Consider the following 19245-nt stretch of genomic DNA (forward strand, 5'->3'; position numbering starts at 1 on the left):
ACCTTTTACCGGCGAGGGGCTGGGGCGATCATCCCCATTTCCCCGTAAAATTGCCACTAATTGCCATTAATAATATATATTTTTCAAAATTGCCACTAATTGCCATTAATAATATATATTTTTCAATACTAATTTTCGTTTTTTTCTATTAAATTATATCGATTTTTTGATAGTTATTTTAAGTACTTTAAGTACTTTAGTACTAAGTACAAATTACGTCACGCAAACTTTGACCGTTTTTTACCCCTTGCTTTTACTACGTCGTCACAACATCGTAACTCTTTAGTAACAAGTTCCGCATGAGTCGTCACAAAACCACTAACTCCTTCCCCCACTCCTTCCCAAAGCGTGATGTAATTTATGGACGACCCCAAAAATTAGTATCGATACGATGGAAAGATTGGTGACATTGTTGCAACTCAACTTGATATAAATTGTCGTCAAAAATTGAAACAACTGTAACATAATTTGAGTCATATCTAACTTTAAATAAGACCTCACTGGACAATAATAGGATTACTAGTATTAGTAGTAATGTAACTAAAAATCAATAAAATTCTTAACAATCCCTTATTTACATATGTTTAACCTATCTTTAAAGCAAGGAGTTTATTCTGAGAAACTTATAACTGCGATGATTATACCAGTTTTTAAATTAGGTGATTTTTCGAACCCTGCAAGTTATGGACCAATTTCAATTCTCTCCTGGTTCTCCAATATGCTAGCGCAAATTATCTATAATCAAACTTTTACTTTTCTAAATGTAAATAATATTCTGTGCAACAAGCAATTTTGATTTTAATCAGGTAATTCTACTAACTATGCATTTATTAATATTGTCACGGCATATTTAAGGTAAAAAGAGTACATATATATATATATATATATATATATATATATATATATATATATATATATATATATATATATATATATATATATATATATATATATATATATATATATATATATATATATATATATATATATATATATATATATATATATATATATATATATATATATATATATATATGTATTGTCAACTTAATCATATACTAAAACTAGTGTCGAAGAAATATACTGTTTAATATAATTAAAAATCCTCAAATAAAAATTAATTTTCTTTTTTTTTTTCTGCTTAAAAAATCTAAAAAAAAAAATCAGTAAAAAAGAAAACTACATTTTCTCGATGACATTTTCTTGATGTTGAGACTTATGTCAAATTAGACTTTAGACAAATACCTGGTCACATATTTTATGTTGGCCTAAGCGCGGAGCTGTCAGCGATAATTATAAATATGCAAAGCTGGATAAGTTTGGCAAGAAATCATAGTTTAGCAAAATCAGCTACAAATCGTTAGCCAAATCATAATGCGCTTTAGACTCATTTTCTTTTTTTAAAGAATTAAAACAAATTAATGTTACTAATAAATTTATCGTTTTATATGATGTTAAAAGTTTGTTCTCGAATAATCCACTTAAAGAAACCATCAACGTTGCAACTGATTTATTTTTTAAAGATAAAACTCAAAACGTTTTTCAAAAATTTGCTTTAAAAAATTACTTCAGATTTCCACATCCGGTTTACATTTTCTATTTGGCGTAAAATATTACGATCAAACAGATGGTGTTGCTATGGGTTCTCCTTTAGCGCCCATCTTAGCTAATATTTTCGTCGGATATCATGAACAAACATGGGTCAATAACTGCTCCTTTACAGCACCATTTTTTTATAAACAGTATGTGGATGACATAATTGCTACTTTTAATTCTGAGTACGAAGCTCAAGAATTTTTCAAACACCTCAATAAACAACATAAAAATCTAAAATTTACTATGGAAAAATAACAAGATAACTAGATTGCTTTTTTAGATGTACTTATTAAAAAATCCAATTTGTTTTCGACTTCAGTTTATCACAAAAAAACGTATACAGATCTTTTACAAAATTTTTTTAGTTTTATTCCCTCTTGCTACAAATTTGGACTTGTTCGTTGTTTGATTGATCGTACATTTAAAATTAATAATTCTTGGGTTGGTTTTGATAAAGATATTAAGAATCTATCATTAGTTTTACAAAATAATAAATTTCCACAAAAAATTATTGACTATGAAATTAAATCCTATATTGATAAGAAAATGAACCCATCTGTGTCTAACATTGTTAATAGCTTAAATATAAGATACTTTAAGCTTCCATACATTGGAATGTACTCTAATTACACTAAAAGTTAAATTTCAAAAATTGTTCATAAATATTGCAAGGATGTTCTAATAAAATTAATTTTCACTACTAACAAAATGCAAGATTGTTTTTGCTTAAAAGAGCCACTTCCTAAACTGCTTAAATCTCACGTTGTCTATAAATTTTCTTGCGCTGGCTGTAATGCCAGTTATATTGGAGAAACCTCCAGACACTTGGCATCTAGAATAAATGAGCATCTTAAAAGTGTTAAACAATCTCAGATATTTAAACACTTAAACTTATCTCTTAATTGCAAAAATTTGGCTAACTGTGATTCTTTTGAAATTTTAGATAATGCCCCAACCAAACAATTAAAGATAAAAGAAGCCCTCCACATTAAATGGGAAAGTCCCTCACTTAATAAACAAACTTTACATTATACTATAAACTTATCTGTTTAATTTTACTGTCAGTTTATTTATATATAAATATATATATATTTTTTGACAGTTGGTTATTTTGATTGGTTATTTACCGAGTTATTTTGTAATAAATATATTGGTTTATTTTGTATAATTTTTTGTCCGTTAATATTTTTCTGTAAAGACTTCTATTTTTTAATATTTATTTCAGAGTTTTTTATTATTGTAATATATTATTATATATATATATATATATATATATATATATATATATATATATATATATATATATATATATATATATATATATATATATAATTAATAATTATATATATATATATATATATATATATATATATATATATATATATATATATATATATATATATATATATATATAAAATTTAAAAATGCGTTAACAAATTAAATATTGCCAAAATTTATTGAAGCACATGATGAAGTGGACCACCATAGCCTGATTCCGGGGCCAATTTTTCAAGCCAGTCTGACCCTATATTCACAAAGATAGAAATTGGTATCTACAAGTGGAATTAAACAGAATAAAAAAAATGGTAAAAGAGAATGTCAGAACTTTTTTTATCAAAATCAAACAAAGTTTCATCATCAAGCTGTTGCAGTTATTGCAAATATTGCAATAGAGCTCTGTACGTCAATCTTCTTTTGGACAAGAAACAAAGACAATAATTAGTGATTGTCTTTGTTTCTTATCAAGGTTGTTTTGACGAACAAGGAAAATCATTAGTGACTGACCTCATTATATTATACCAGTCTATTTACAGTTATTTTTTTAAATGTCTTTTTTTGTACTACATCAAAAAATAATATATTAACATTAGTTATATTGTTTCATGTTTATAACTAATAAACTTAGATTGTATTGTACATTTTTGTAGTAACACAACAATAAATAATAAATAAGAATAAATATAAAAAAATAATAGATAAAATGAGACAATTTAGTACATTATACAACAGTACATTATACTCCTTAAAATCTAAAATAAAATGATATAATATATACGGTGTATAATACATACGGAGTAATGTAAGCGCTCTAACCACTGCGCCACGGTGCGGCCGTGTCGCAGTGATTAAAGCGCTTACCTTAGAAGCAGGAGATCCATGTTCAAAACGAACTCTGGACATATATTCGTGTCACGGTAAAGAAGGAGGTGTGAACTTCCTAGTTAAATGCTCTTCAGCGGTGTTCTTTGACAAGACCGTTAGATCTTCTTGGGGCACCTAAATAAAAAAAACTAAAAAAAAAATACGTAAATAAAATAATAATAAAAAAAAAACCAAACGCGTTTAATAACTCTTGAGATATGATAATCGATGTTATTGAAACTTTCTTTAATAAAATATTTTACTACTTTATCGATAATGCTATTGTGCGTTAATTTTTTAAAAATATCTTTATTTTAACTTATTAACATCCAAGCATTCAAATTGTCAAGTTACAATCAATTCCTTAGACGGTTTATTATATAACCTAATGTAGAAAAACTTTATTCATACCTAACTTGGGTACAAGACAAAGTCAAGGTATAATTATATGTCAAAAATAAATTGCTGTATGCAGGATGGCTCTTCAGGATGGCTCTGGCTGTATGATTCAATATTTACTATATATACTATATCTATATATACTATATCTATATATACTATATCTATATATACTATATCTATATATACTATATTTATATATACTATATCTATATATACTGTATCTATATATACTATATCTATATATACTATAACTATATATACTATATCTATATATACTATATTTATATATACTATATCTATATATACTATATCTATATATACTATATCTATATATACTACATTTATATACGGAAAGAAAAATAAAACAGCAAAGAAAACAATTAAAAGACCTTTGTTTTGCAAATTATTTTGTTCAATCTCCTTTTTTTTCCAACTGTAATTCCGGTAGCTCAGTTTTTTTACTTGTATTATAACTTGCATAAATTTTTATAACTTGCATAAATTTTTATAACTTGCATAAATTTTTATAACTTGCATAAATTTTTATAACTTGCATAAATTTTTATAACTTGCATAAATTTTTATAACTTGCATAAATTTTTGGAAATTTAATGGAAGTTTATCCTTTTTATCATAAAATCTTAAAATTTCTTTATGAAAGGTTATAAATTAAACATTAAAATCTCATAATTTTTTGTTCTTAAGATTGGTTGAAGACCTCTTTTAAAGCCAGAAACGCAGCTTCAATATTATCTAATTTTACACAACTGAATAAACCAGAGTGCAGAGTGTATTATTTGCTGATTGAAACTTTTTTTATAATTTTTTTAATAATCCAAAAGGACTTAAACTTAGGGACTCAGTAAGAGTCCCTAAGTTTAAGTCCTTTTAAAGTGACCGGGGCAAACACATCCTAAAGTATATTTTTTTAATTCAAAACTCATGTTAAATTTTATATATACGCATGTTTGTAGATATAAAAATCATCACGATACACATGATGATGATGATCATCATCATCATCGTCATTGTTGTCATCATCAAACTTACCACTAGGTTTCGAGAATTTTAATTCCAATGAGGGTTTTCAAAATGTTTTTAGTAGTTTTGATTAAATAAGAGACATCACAAAAAATTTCGTGATTATGCAAACTAAAGATAAATTTATGTTAATTAACAAAAGTATTTTTGTCTAAAATGTTGAAAATGATGAAAAAAATCTCTTTTTTTTAAAGTTACTAAAAGCAAAAGGTCCAAATGCATACCAAATGGGTGAAAACATGCCTTTAATAAACAATTACATAATTTGCCAAACTTTCAATTTTGTTTTGAAACTCATCAAAAGTGATATTTAAAAATCCCATTTAAAATTTAGGTCAACTTTTTTTAGTTGTTTTAAATACAAGAAAACTCTTGATTTTTTTTTTATTAAGCACAAAAGAAAATTTTCTCATCTTTTAAATTTTTTAATATTTCCATTTTAATAAAATAACATCAGTATTATACCACATTCTGGATTGATAAAACTTATGTGCTTCAAAAAAGTATTTTAACAAAGAAGATACATAAACTCTGACTTATTTAAGTGTTTGTATGTCTCCAGTCATTTTAGGCAAAGGCTTAAACACCATCTCAGAGCTCTAAATGAGTTACAACTTTTTTCAGAAGACATTTTCTCAAAACTTTGTAAGTATCAACATCAAAAATCTGCTTATCTTTTTTGATCTGCTAATTTACACTATGATGGTGTTGATGATATTTGGTCGCTAATTTACACTATGATGGAGTTGATGATATTTGGTCGCTAGTTTTTATAATCATTTCTTAGAATTTTTACTTTGAAAATCAGCTCCTTTGTCTTGCCTTTTAGTTTTTTTTTCTACTTTTTTTTGAAAGTATTTTTAGTTTCAAACAAAAATCACGTTTAAATGTGGATATAAGAATTTAAATAAGATATAAAATCTCAGTAAGAAAAGTACAACCATTAACAAATTCCATATAGTGGATCTACATTTTTTGAAATTTTTCACGAAACAAAAGAAGATTTTTTATAATTTACTAATTCCTTATGTTTTCTGTTTTGCAATGCAAACATCATATTGAGAGTTCTTATTGAAAATTGGAAAAAGTTTTTTACTATAAAAAGTATTGGAAGTTTGCTTAATATACTGCAATTAGATTTCGAAACATTTCTGAATTATTAGCAGTTATTTAAAAATAGAAAAATTTGAAGTTAAGAGTTTTAAAAAAAAAAAATTTCAATATTTTTAAAATACAAAACTCAATCTTAAATAAACATTTTTCAACTTTTTCCAATTCATTTTTTCATAAACTTTGTTGCTTAATATTTTTACAGGAAGAGCTTTTAAAACTATTTATTATTGTAATGTGAATTAATGATTATGTAAATATAAAATGGTGGATATAAAAATTGTATTGAGGTAAATGTGACAGCCACTGTGACACTAAGAAATTACTGAAAATTTTTCCTTCAGCAACAAAACTATGTAGAATTCTTTAGATTTTTTGAGAGTAGTTGGCAGTACCATTATAATTTGTACAGCGTGCCAAGAGCACTGATTCTCACACACTTGAATTCAATCTCGCCATGTTGATTTAAAGTTGCCCACTGTGTGGTCTTAAAAAAGAACTTATAATCGCCTAGGGCAACGTTATATAAAGGTGAGTAAGATTAAATCTTGTTAGTTAATTTGTATGCTCAAGTGCCCCATTTTAATTAGAAAAGTATAAAACCATGGGGGTTTTTTGAATGCGAACTTTTGCCCTTCCCTAGGTTCTGACCTGAGTCTGGATTCTGAGATCAATCCTAATTGTAATTGTTCATCGCAGCATACGGGCCCCAGTAATGAATTTAATATTTACATTGAGCAGCCATGGCGCAGTGATTAGAGCATGGAACTCGTAGTACAAGAGTTGCGAGTTCGAATCCTGCTCGAAGAAAATACGTTATCGGTTAGGTTGAAATGGGGAACCAACTCTTTAGATTCTTATGCCCTTGCGGCGGTGCTTTGTGATAAGACCATTAGAGTATTCTTAAATACAAATTATAAAAAAGTTTATATAGATAAGGCAAAATTGTATGCATTTTTAATTATATTAAAAATTTTGTCAACTATTTAGTAGATATTAGTTAGTATTGTTCTCGGGATCAACCAATGGTTGCAATACAGACGATAGTAAAATGAACTTCTTTTTTGTTGTTACTGTAGACTTGTTGGCACTATTTTATAATTTTTTTTTTCTCAGCCAATAACTTTTTATCTTCTTTTTCTTTTAGTCGCTTAGCAGCATTAATAAGTCGCAGTTGTTTTCTTTCGCATTTTTCTCTTTCCAGTTGGATTTTGTCTTGGTGATATTTCATTTTTGCTGAGTATGCTTCTTGAGAAGTTAAAAAGAAGTATTTAAGCTGACCTTCTCTGTTCGCGATCTTTTTCCATGCGGTTGCCTTAAAGTATGCTAAGACATCATCATCTCCATCACCTGCATTGATAAAAACATTACTCAATTAAAGTACAAATATTTAAATAATTCAAAAAATTTTGAATTATTTTAAAATTATAAATTTATTAAAAGTTAAATTGTTGCTATGAAACTATTAATCACTTTGAGATATGATTGATTATTTTGTACTCTTCCTACCAGGGTAGGAAGAGTTTGCAAATGAAACTGTCGTAGAATTAAATTTTGGTGATTCTAAGATTTCTTTTTAATTTCGCTTAGTAAGAATGGTAAAACTGTTCACAATAAGTCAATATTCTTTTTCTTCAACCGGATTAACTAAATATGCAAGCCTCTTATTATTTCAGCTTCCAAAACAGAAGCGTTGCATTGTAACTAACTGTGACTTGCATTATCTTTTTCTGCGCCATTTTGTAATTGTTCTAGATGATTAGCAACTTTTCCAGCATCCATATTCAATTAATTTCTTGAACAATTGATGATTGGAATTCCTAAGAAAATAATAAATAATACTTTTGAAATCCAAGTTAGTAAACTTTATACTTCATTCAAAATTTTTATCAATTTGTACATTTTTACAATTAGTCACAGTTGCTAACTAAAGTTTAAATAATAATCTTTATTGCATAGTAGAACTAGCAAAATCACAATAGTACAATACTAACCGAAGAACAATTGTTTTCAGTAACTTCTGTTTCTTTTGCTAATGCTTGATTTTGATGTTCAGATATATTTCTGAACATGTTGCTAAAAACTAAACGTTTCAGTGCGCACTAGATTACAAACTTGTTTTCGCAAGCAAGATCAAAGCCGTTTTTAAACAGATAATTGACTCTTGTCAACTGATCAGGATTCATTTCAGTTTTCTTTATTTGTAAGCATTGTGATGTAGTTGGAGTCACGACATTATTAATATTAATAAGAAATCCATTTTCTGCTGCTTTCTCGTGTATATTCAGATTTTCATTCTCATTTATGTCAATCAATGATTCACCGATACCATTGAGCAAAACGTTTTCAAGCCTTGATGATTATCTGCACCAGGTATTGAAATGTTATCAACGGTTGTATTAGGTGATATATCCTCAACTGGGTGTAGATAATTTGGTAAATATGCATCACTAGAAAAAGCTTGAGAATTAAATGGATAAGTTTCACACGACTTGAACCGAGATGTAATGTTGCTGGAAGTCATTGCTTTTTTCCAAGCTGAAGCAAATATTCCTGCAAAGTTTGAACAACAAGTAATAATTCCTGAAAACTGACCCATCAAAACTTGTGCTGTAGAGCAATAATAAATCTTCACTGGCTTGAATAAAGTGCGATTGCATGGTTGAAGCCAGTTTGATGTGTATGAAGGCATTTCAACTATATGTATCTGGTCCTGGATAGCAATATCAATTAGCTAAATAAAGTTGTGAGAGTCATGCCCATCCAGAATCAATAACTGAGGACGTTGGTGACCAGTGTTTTTTAAAAAGGTCTTATTAAACCATAGTTTTGTTAGGCCCTGTTTAGTCTAACTACTATCGGACCAGTTCCAATTTGTTCCCGGACTCAGTGTTAAAACCCCATAAAAACCTGGATGTCTTTTCCTTCACTATCACCTGAGGTGAGATGAACTTGCCCTTGACTCTCGATTTCCAATTGTTTGACTATGGAGGTTTTTTGTGCCTTTACTTGCAACCACATTTCTTGGATTTACGTCAAGTTGTAGACCATTTTATCCATATTCCATATGGATCTGGTTTAACGTAAAAACCATTCTTCACTATGACGTCATTTAAAACACTAAAGTACTTTGACACTTTATCTTTATCCATACACTGATGTCGAACTGAAGCTGTACCCTCAGGTTGTTGCAGAGTAAATTTATGTCCATGTTGGGGTTTAACCCTACTCCACCACTGATTGCTCGAAAGTCCTTTCTTGAAGTTGCATTTATGCTTTGTGGCAAGTTTCCGGCATAACTCAGGAAATGTAACATTCCCAAACCAACCTCTAACTTTGCTCTATTGCTGATATAATCGATAATTTTTTCTTCTAGAGCTAAAGGTAGGGTAGGTTTTTAACCTGGCTTTGCTCTAATAACAACTTTTCTAGAGAGTCTGCCACTCAGTGTTGTACGTGGCGCATTGTACAAAATTGCTGCCTTACGCACTGAAAATGATGGCTCTAATCTGACATGCTTAATTGCACTCATCATATTTTATTGACTACATTTTATAAATTTGCCCCGTTTCTTAACAGTGACTGATTGATCAATGGAATGATTGGAACAATGACACGAGTTAAAGAAACATCAATTGTTGGTAGCTGTTTCATTTGACAAATGTCACGAGTACTACTACCAGATGTTGAAGGAGTTATACCATCATGAAGATGAGTTGTATTATAACATATTGCAGCCTCTGTTACAGAAACAATCTTTCCAACCAACATCTGGCGAAATCTTGGCGATGATCTACATCACTCACCTTTTGTTTTAACCTTTTTTTTCTCAAGACAATACCTAGATAAATTAATTTGTTGTATGAATGTAATATTAATTTGATAAAGTGCTCAAAATTTACAAAAACTACAAATATTAACACGTTGTGAAAACCATATGTTAGTATTTGAAACCTAATCCCAACCCTAGAACTTCGCAGTACTTAACATACAATGAAGTGAATAAGTATTCAGCTAAGTAATTACAAAAGTGTAAGTCTCCTTGAAGAAGAAGAAAAACATTCTTATTAGGCATAAAACGAGTTTTGGACCTTTTGAACCTTGTTTTATTTAATTTCCATTTTTAAACTAATGTTTTAGTTATTTTAATAACTAAAACATGGAATATTAAAAATGGAAATTAAATAAAACAATCATAAATAAAACACCCATTATTTCTAAACACTATTATAAAAAAAAAACGTAACATAAGAAGATAAAATAAATAAAATCTAAATTCTTTCTTATCATTAGTTATTATTAAAAGAAAATACAATAGCAGACAAAGTTTACTTGTGACATTTTCTTAGTTCTTCTGCTAGCTAATTCATTTTGTTTTGATGAACTTTTTATACAATTACTTAATACTCAACGCAGGGCCGTAGTACGGTAATTAACAGTTTATCTTTTAAATAGTTTCCTTAATAACAATACAGAGAGGAAGCGTATTAGGAAGGCAATAAAAAATACATTAACGTGGATATCATCAATTTTTGTCAAAGCAATTGTCAAGTAAACTTGGGGTTCAATTTTACGCTAATGCCAAGGATGTTGAACTAAGGGTAATTAATTTATAAAATAATTTCCGCAACAATATATATAGAATAACACATATAAAATATACTTCTTTGCAAGCATTCAAAAACATTATGCTTTTAATATGTATCCTTACGAAATTTTATGATTTTGAATTTCAATTATTTTTTAAATATGTCATCCCAATTTAATCAAAAAATAATAGGATCACGGCAAAAGGGTTTTTTGTTAAAACTGCTGGTAGCGTAAGTCTTAATATAACATGTCGCATCTGTTCTCGCCCACAGGGTTGGCGCCGGCATTTTTTGGTCTCCGAGATATCTTGAAGATATCTTGTACCCATTCAGATAGCTATTAACCGTTTATACTGCATTATTTACTTTATGCTGTTTAATAAGTGATTATGATAAGATTAGCAAATCACAAGATTTGAAATAAATAAAATATTATAAAAAGATCTTCAAAACAATATCATCAGCAAAAAACTTATAGTTTTTGGCAATAAAACAACAAATTACTTTCAGTGAAGATAATTTGTTGCTTTATTTGCAGTTTTATGAATTAGCAAAAACTAATATTATTTTTTTCAGAAAAATATTCATTTCTCTCTTTTTGTTACATTTTCGAGACATATGTTTGGCTTAGTGAGTTACAAACTCACTAAGCCAAACATATAAAAGCATATATACTATATATGTATATGTAGTGAACGGAAACTTTCGGCTTCGGCCGAAACCGAAACCGAAATTTCTGCTTCAACAATTTTTTTACTTTTCCTGTTTCGGCCGAAATTTCGGTTCAAATGAACCGAAACTTTTAAAAGATTTTTTTTAAGTTTTAATATAGAGTGGGATCATGACAGTTTCCTAATTGTAATCGTTTGTTAGTAAATCAATTTTTAATTATAACAATTGTAAAAATTTTAATTGAAATCACGTTACATAATAGTTTTAAGTTACTATTCTCAAATCATTCTTAAAATGAATTAACATTTAAGTAAAGCAACCCAAACCAATAGTTTCATCAAAAGTTTCTCAGTGCTAAATTTTACAATGGAAAATAATCGATAAAAAACTGGTTTATGGAATCATTTTACCGTGACAGTTAGTGATTTCAAATACGGAACTTGCAATTTGAAAATATCTCGTGGATCGCACAACCCAAAACTTCAATCACTTAGCGGACTTTCATCACATTTAAGAAGTGGTTTACTCTAAAAAATCTCTTAACTGAAAAAACAATACAACTACCGGCAGTCCTAATAATCTCAAAAATTGATTCAAACTTCAAAGAAGGTCTGAAGTTTCTTGGGCGACCGTGGCGCAGTGGTTAGAGCGCTTGCCTTTTAAGCAGGAGATCCAGGCTCAAAACGAGCTTCGCATATATTTTTGCGTCACAGTAATGAAGGAGGCGTGAACTTCCTGGTTAAATGCACTTCCGCGGTGCTCTGTGACAAGACCTATAGGTCTTCTTGGGGCACCTAAATAACAACAAAAAAAAAAGTTTCATAGATTTATATTAGAAAACAACATTAAAAGCAAAGTTTGGTTTGGCAAAAGTAGCAAAGAGATTCCTTAGACCTCCACCAACATCTGCCGAAGTTAAAAGGTTGTTCTTAACTGCTGGAGAAATTCTTTCAAATGAAAGAAACAGACTTTTGCCAGAAAACATGAAAAAATATGTATACTTTAATTATTGAAATGTCTTGACATATTATAGTTTTTATCAAACTATGTTACATGATGATTGGCTAGATATATGTAAAATAGTTTTTTTTTGCTTTAATTTGGTGATCATAAAAGGTTCAGGGATTTTAAACATTCATTTTCAAATTTCGGCCGAAATTTCGGTTTCGTTTTCGGCTACGGCTTCACTGAACCGAAATTTCGGTACTTTCGGTTTCGGTTAAAATTTCGGTTTCGGTCGATCACTATGTATATGCATTTTTTTTTTGTTTTTTTTGTTTTTAAGGTGCCCTAAAAAGACCTAAGATCTTGTCACAGAGCACCGCGGAAGTGCATTTAACTAGGAAGTTCACACCTTCTTCCTTACCGTGACGCGAAAATATGTCCGGAGTTCGTTTCGAACCTGGATCTCCTGCTTCTACAGCAAGCGCTCTAACCATTGCACCAAGGTCGCAATACATATTCGTGTATATAGATATATATGTATATATATATATATGTATATATATATATATATATATATATATATATATATATATATATATATATATATATATATATATATATATATATATATATATATATATATATATATATATATATATATATATATATATATATATATATATACAGTATCGGACAAAACGAGTGCAACCAAATAATGCTAGTTTAGTTTCTTTATATAAAAGTGCTGCATTTTTTCAATTTAGAGAAATAACTATGTAACTGTTAAGAGACAAAGTTCTTCAAGTTTTATTCATCACAAAGTTCTTTATTTGTACACGAAAATTAATAAATTAATCAAAAGTATTTAAAAAAAGGTGATTTTCTTCTTAACAAAACAAGTGCAACTCGACATAATGTTAACCAAGCTGTATTTCGCTATCAGTATTTCGTGGTGAATCCTTTGTTGTCGATCACAGCCTTGCATCTTCGAGGCATATATTCGATCAGGTGATCAATGAAACTTTGTGGAATCGCTGCCCAGGCCTTTTGGATTTGTTCAAACAGTTGATCCTTATTACGAACACATTCACGATTAATTCTGCGGTTGACGATCTCCCACAGGTTCTCGATAGGGTTGAGATTGAGGCGGCCAATCCATCACCGATAGGTGGTTGTCTTGAAACCACTGATTTAATACTATTTTTGTGTGTGTTTTGGATCGTTGTCTTGCTGAAAAATCCATTTTATTGGCATATTCCATTCAGCATGAGGTAACATAACATCTTTCAGGATATTTTTATACATGAAACGGTCCATTATTCCATCGTTTCGATGTTTCTGCTAACCTAGACCGTTAGCAGAAAAACACCCCCAGACCATTACATTGCCTCCACCATGCTTCACGGTCTTATGACAGTAACGTAAATCGAGGCGTTTTCCGGCCGGTCGACGTACACGGCAAATGCCGTCGCTCCCAATGATATTCAACTTCGACTCATCACTGAGCAGGACAGTTCGCCATTTCTGCACATTCCAGTCAATATGACATGTAGCAAACAGGAGTCTTTTCTTCTGGTTTTTTTGTGAAATCAGCGGTTTCTTTGCAGGGCGTTGAGAAAACAATCCGGCTTCAGCAGTACGTCGTCTGATTGTTCGGTCCGATACAGGCAGCTCTAATTGCTTTTGTATCTCAACTGATGATATACAGGGATCCTTCTTGACGGATTTGACAATCATAGAATCCTCTCTAGAAGTGGTGGAACGCGGTCTTCCACCTTTGTTATCTGCTGCCAACTTCCCCGTAGAACGATATTTGGAACATAGTCTTCATACGGTTCATTTTTTCACGCGATATTTATCACAAATACTTTTTTGTGACATTCCACTTACGTAATCGCCAATATTTTTCTTTCTTAGTTCCAATCCAAGACTGTCGGCAGCCATTTTTGCACTTGAAGTCATAAAAATAATAAAAATAAATAACCATGCTTCTCAAGGCTTACCGTGTTACATTTACCTTGTGATGATACAATAATGCTCTGTGGAGCACAACGTCTTGGTTGGATGTGGAATGTATTGATGTAATGAAACACTTGTTGTATTTCACTTCTTGTATTGATGTTCTTTGATAAAACACTTTAATAAAACTCACTTCGATAAACTGTCTTGATAATACTAACTGATTGAATTCCATATACTGACTGAATTACATGTCGATTTACATGTCTCTTATATAGTAAAATGAACCTGTGTGAACCTGTTCTGGAAGATTCTATATGCTTTTTTTTGATACTTCTGGAAGCTTCTAGATGCGTCTGGATGCTTCTGAATGTTTCTGGATATTTCTGGATGCTACTGGATACTTCCAGATGATTCTTCTGGAAACTTCTGGAAGCTTCTGCATGCTTCTGGAAACTTCTGGAAACTTCTGGATACTTTTTTTAATTATTAAAAAACTTCCGTGACGTTGACACGGACTAGGCTTAAGAAAATGAAACAAACCAGAAAAGTTGCACTTGTTTTGTCCGCTGCAAAATGGCACTTGTCAACGAAATTCTGGCTGTGTGCTGTCACCTGTCAGCTGATTGCTCATGTCATGGCATGCTATGACTCCAGACTCCTGAACTATTTGCTGTGGTAGTATAGTTCGTTTCGTATTTAAGACATGTAAAATTAGGAACACTTTTTAGCATTGTTCGATGTTGGTTGCAAATGTTTTGTCCAATCCTGTATATATATATATATATATATATATATATATATATATATATATATATATATATATATATATATATATATATATATATATATATATATATATATATATATATATATATATTAAGGCGGGTCATACTTTTTTTTTTTTGTGGCTATAGCATAAAAAGTTGTTCTATTGGTCCAAAATCTAGGGACCATAAGATTTTTTAAATTTTAAGCTCAGTAAGTACTAGCAACTTGTAGTTGAAATGTGGAAATAATGTGAAAACGTATATCAATTTTATAAAGGCATATTCTTATTAGCTGGTACATGAAATGAGATTAGATAAGTCTAAGTAACCATAAATTAATCATACGTTACCTTAACTCAACCAAAAGTAATCCTAGCATATCGTAAATTTACCCTCATCAAACCCTGTATTACGGTAATATGTGTTTAACATGTTCTGTTTTATATTTTAGATTGTTTAAAAAAAGTGGTAATTGATTCTTGCTACAACAGGGTTTATTTCAATCAGTTGTTTATAATCAATCTTTTCTAATTGTTATATGATATTGTTTGGACAAGTTGGTTTCCATTGTATTGAGTCTTAATAAATGGCGTCCGTCAGCACAAGACTTGGGACTAAACACTCAGTTCTGGGGCAGCCTGCAGTTATAAAAAAAAATCAACTTCCTACATCTAGTGATGTTTACAGACTGTATGACTACTACTTAAAGCACAATAAATATGATTGTATGCAGAAGAGAGTGACAGCTGTAGCACATGAAGTTGTAAGCATCTACAACACTGCGAGTATCCCAGTAATTGACACAAAGAGTGTAGTCAATCGTATAAAGAAATTGATTGATAAAGTTAAGGGTCTTGCTAAATATCCCAGTTCTAAGAAGACATCCATCAACTACCAAGACTGTTTGAAATCATTACAAACTGTATTTGATATATGTACTTGTAAATGTGTTGACAGCGGTATACAAGAGAATTCACAATTTATTTGTCCACTGTCGCATAAAATACCTCCAACAGAATGGTCTTTCTGGTTGGACCAAAAAACTGAAAGGAAAATGTATATAGGTGCTATAGATATAAAAGCTACAGGTATGTTGCAGAAGAAAGAAATGAGAGCAGTCAAACGTTTAAAATTTGAGCGCAATCAGAAAATAAAATATGAGACAAAAATAAATTATATCTACAACAACATGAGTGATGATGCTGATGATGATGGTGGTGAGGACGTAGAACTTCAACTAAACATGGGTGATGAAGTTCTTGATTATGAAATTTCCAGTGGTGAATCTGATGATGGTGTTGCAGCAACCAGAAACATGAAACAATATCCGGAGTTGTGCAAAGCTTTGGACAGATGCAAGATTAGTAACAGAGAAGCTTGTCTTGTAGTAAATGCAGTGCTAAAAGATATGAAGCTATTGTCGGCAGAAACTGCAATAGATCCTGCAAAACTTAGACGTCAGAGAGGTCTTTGGCGGCAGAAACAAGTTTCTAAGCATGCTGCCGAGATGCAAGAACTAATTTGTATTGGATTTGATGGGAAGAAAGACTTAACTTTTGTTGAGAAGTCTGGTATACGTAGAAGCATAAAGGAAGAACATTATGTTATTGTATCATTTCCAAACAATAACTACATTGATCATGTAATGCCAGAAACAGGTAAAGCAGTTGACGTTGCAAATGAGGTATTATCGATAATTGCAAATACAAATTCAGCAAGTACGCTACTAGCAGTTGTTTGTGACGGTACAGTAACCAATACAGGCAAACGAAATGGTGTGATTCGAAAATTAGAGAAAGGCGTTGCAAGACCACTGCAATGGCTTGTTTGCCTGTTGCATGCTAATGAACTACCATTTCGGAAATACATTTCTGCTATTGATGGAGGATGTACAAGAGGTCCTAGTAGTTCCAGTGGTGTAATTATGAGTGCGCTAGACTTTGACCCCAAGCATTTACCAATTTCAAAGTTTAAAGCTATGTTAGGAAAAGTGGTTGAGATTAATGATGAGGTTAAGAACAGTCTAAGTACAGATCAAATATATCTTCTTTAAGCATGCTTAGCAGTGCAGCAAGGTTATACAAATAGTGATGAAATTAGGTCTTTACAGAACGCAATGCCAGGAAATTTAAACCATGCTAGGTGGCTGACAAAAGCCAACAGAATTTTGAGATTGTATATGTCAAAAGAAGTCTGTTCCCCATCACTATACAAAATTGTACGCTTTATAGTAAATGTTTACGCTCCTTCATGGTTCAATATCAAGAGTCATCCTTCTTGCGCTGATGGTGCAAAGAACTTTTTTTACTTGCTGAAGCAGTGTCATGAGCTTGGAGCAGAAGATTGGAAAATATTAGAGCCTGTGTTGCAGAACAACAACTACTTTGCCCACTCCGAAAACATTCTTCTTTCTGGTGTTTGTGACAATGATGATTCTGTGCGACATTTCTGTTGTGAAAAAATAATTAATTTGAGAAGTACTTTGTGTAGTTCTTCTGTGCGTGTTTTTGATAAGTCAAGTATCAAGCTAAACGCCAATGCTTTGACTTACGTTGATATGATTGACTGGACTACAGCTAACCTCACACCACCGTTGCTAGCAGCTATTGAAAGTGAAAAATTTCAACACTGTCAGTTTGATTTCATTTTTGGTATACCCTGTCACTCTCAGGCAGTTGAGCGTGCTATCCAAGATATCTCTGCAGCAAGCTCAACCGTTTTTGGGCATGAATCGCGACATGGAATGATTTTACAGTGTACTGGATCAAGAACAGAACTACCTAGTGTTAGCTGTAAATCAGACTTTTTGTAAATTACGTTTGATTATATTGTTTCTTTGAACTAATAATATCTAGAACTTCACCATTTAAGTGAATTTTATGTTTCGACGTCGATAACACCCCCTTATCGTTGACAGGGCCGCAATTAAGGGGGTGCATCTTTTTTTTTAACTTTTTTTTATAGTAAGCAAAAAATGCTTATAAAACCCCCAAAAAAATACTTTTTTGCGCTAGCCATGGATATGGCCTCTGTATCATATTAAGTGCTTGATGAATTTCTTATAATTTTAGCTATAAGCCATTAAAGGGTAAATCTTTGCGGTAAAGTTGCAAGTACAAGACACCTGTTGTTTTAAATGTTTTTGGCCTTTTTACAATAAGTAGCACCTAGAGCAACTTTTTAGACCATAGCCAGGTTAGCAACTCTAAAAAAAAAAAGTATGACCCGCCCTAATATATATATATATATATATATATATATATATATATATATATATATATATATATATTATATCAATTATTAAAAGTTTGGATATAATTGCGAAAAAGAAGAATTTCATAGCCAAATCTGATAAAGATTTTTGTTGGTATATGTAGAGCCCATTTGCAAAAATTTTTAATTTCGAGTAAATAGATTTTGAAAAATTGATGAAAAACTGAACTACTAATAGTTGCACATCAACAGAAATCTTTCCTTTGCCTTTTTTTAATTTTAAAAATCTGACTATATATTTAATTGAATTATTGGTTTTACGGTTAAGATCAAACTATTATACTATGCATAATAAATAAGTTGTTAAAACATAATTACTTATAACATAATAATTGTTCAGTTAGCCTTCACATTTGTATAAGCTTACTTGATTGAATCTTTATTATATTCTTTATTTTATATTCTATAAATCTTATTTATATATTTTATTGTATTTTGCAGAGACCATACTCAAGTATGCCGAGAATGAACTAGAAAATTGCGTTAGAGATACCCTGAAAGCAGCGCCGGATAGAAAAGGCGTCGGTGACCGCGAAAAACTAAACATCGACAACAGTTTTTATAATATTTTTTAGATTTATAATTTGAAGTATGTTTTAATCTTGTGTGTAATTTTAATTTTGTGTTTCATTTGTTTTAATTAGTAAGGCATACTGGTTGCCGTTTCTGTTATATATTCTGAATATGCAATTTTTGTCTCCAAAACCCTACAAATTTTGTGATTGCTAAAATACCCTCATTGCCTA

This window comes from Hydra vulgaris, chromosome 15 (genome assembly GCF_038396675.1).
Source record: "Hydra vulgaris chromosome 15, alternate assembly HydraT2T_AEP".
NCBI lineage: Eukaryota > Metazoa > Cnidaria > Hydrozoa > Anthoathecata > Hydridae > Hydra > Hydra vulgaris.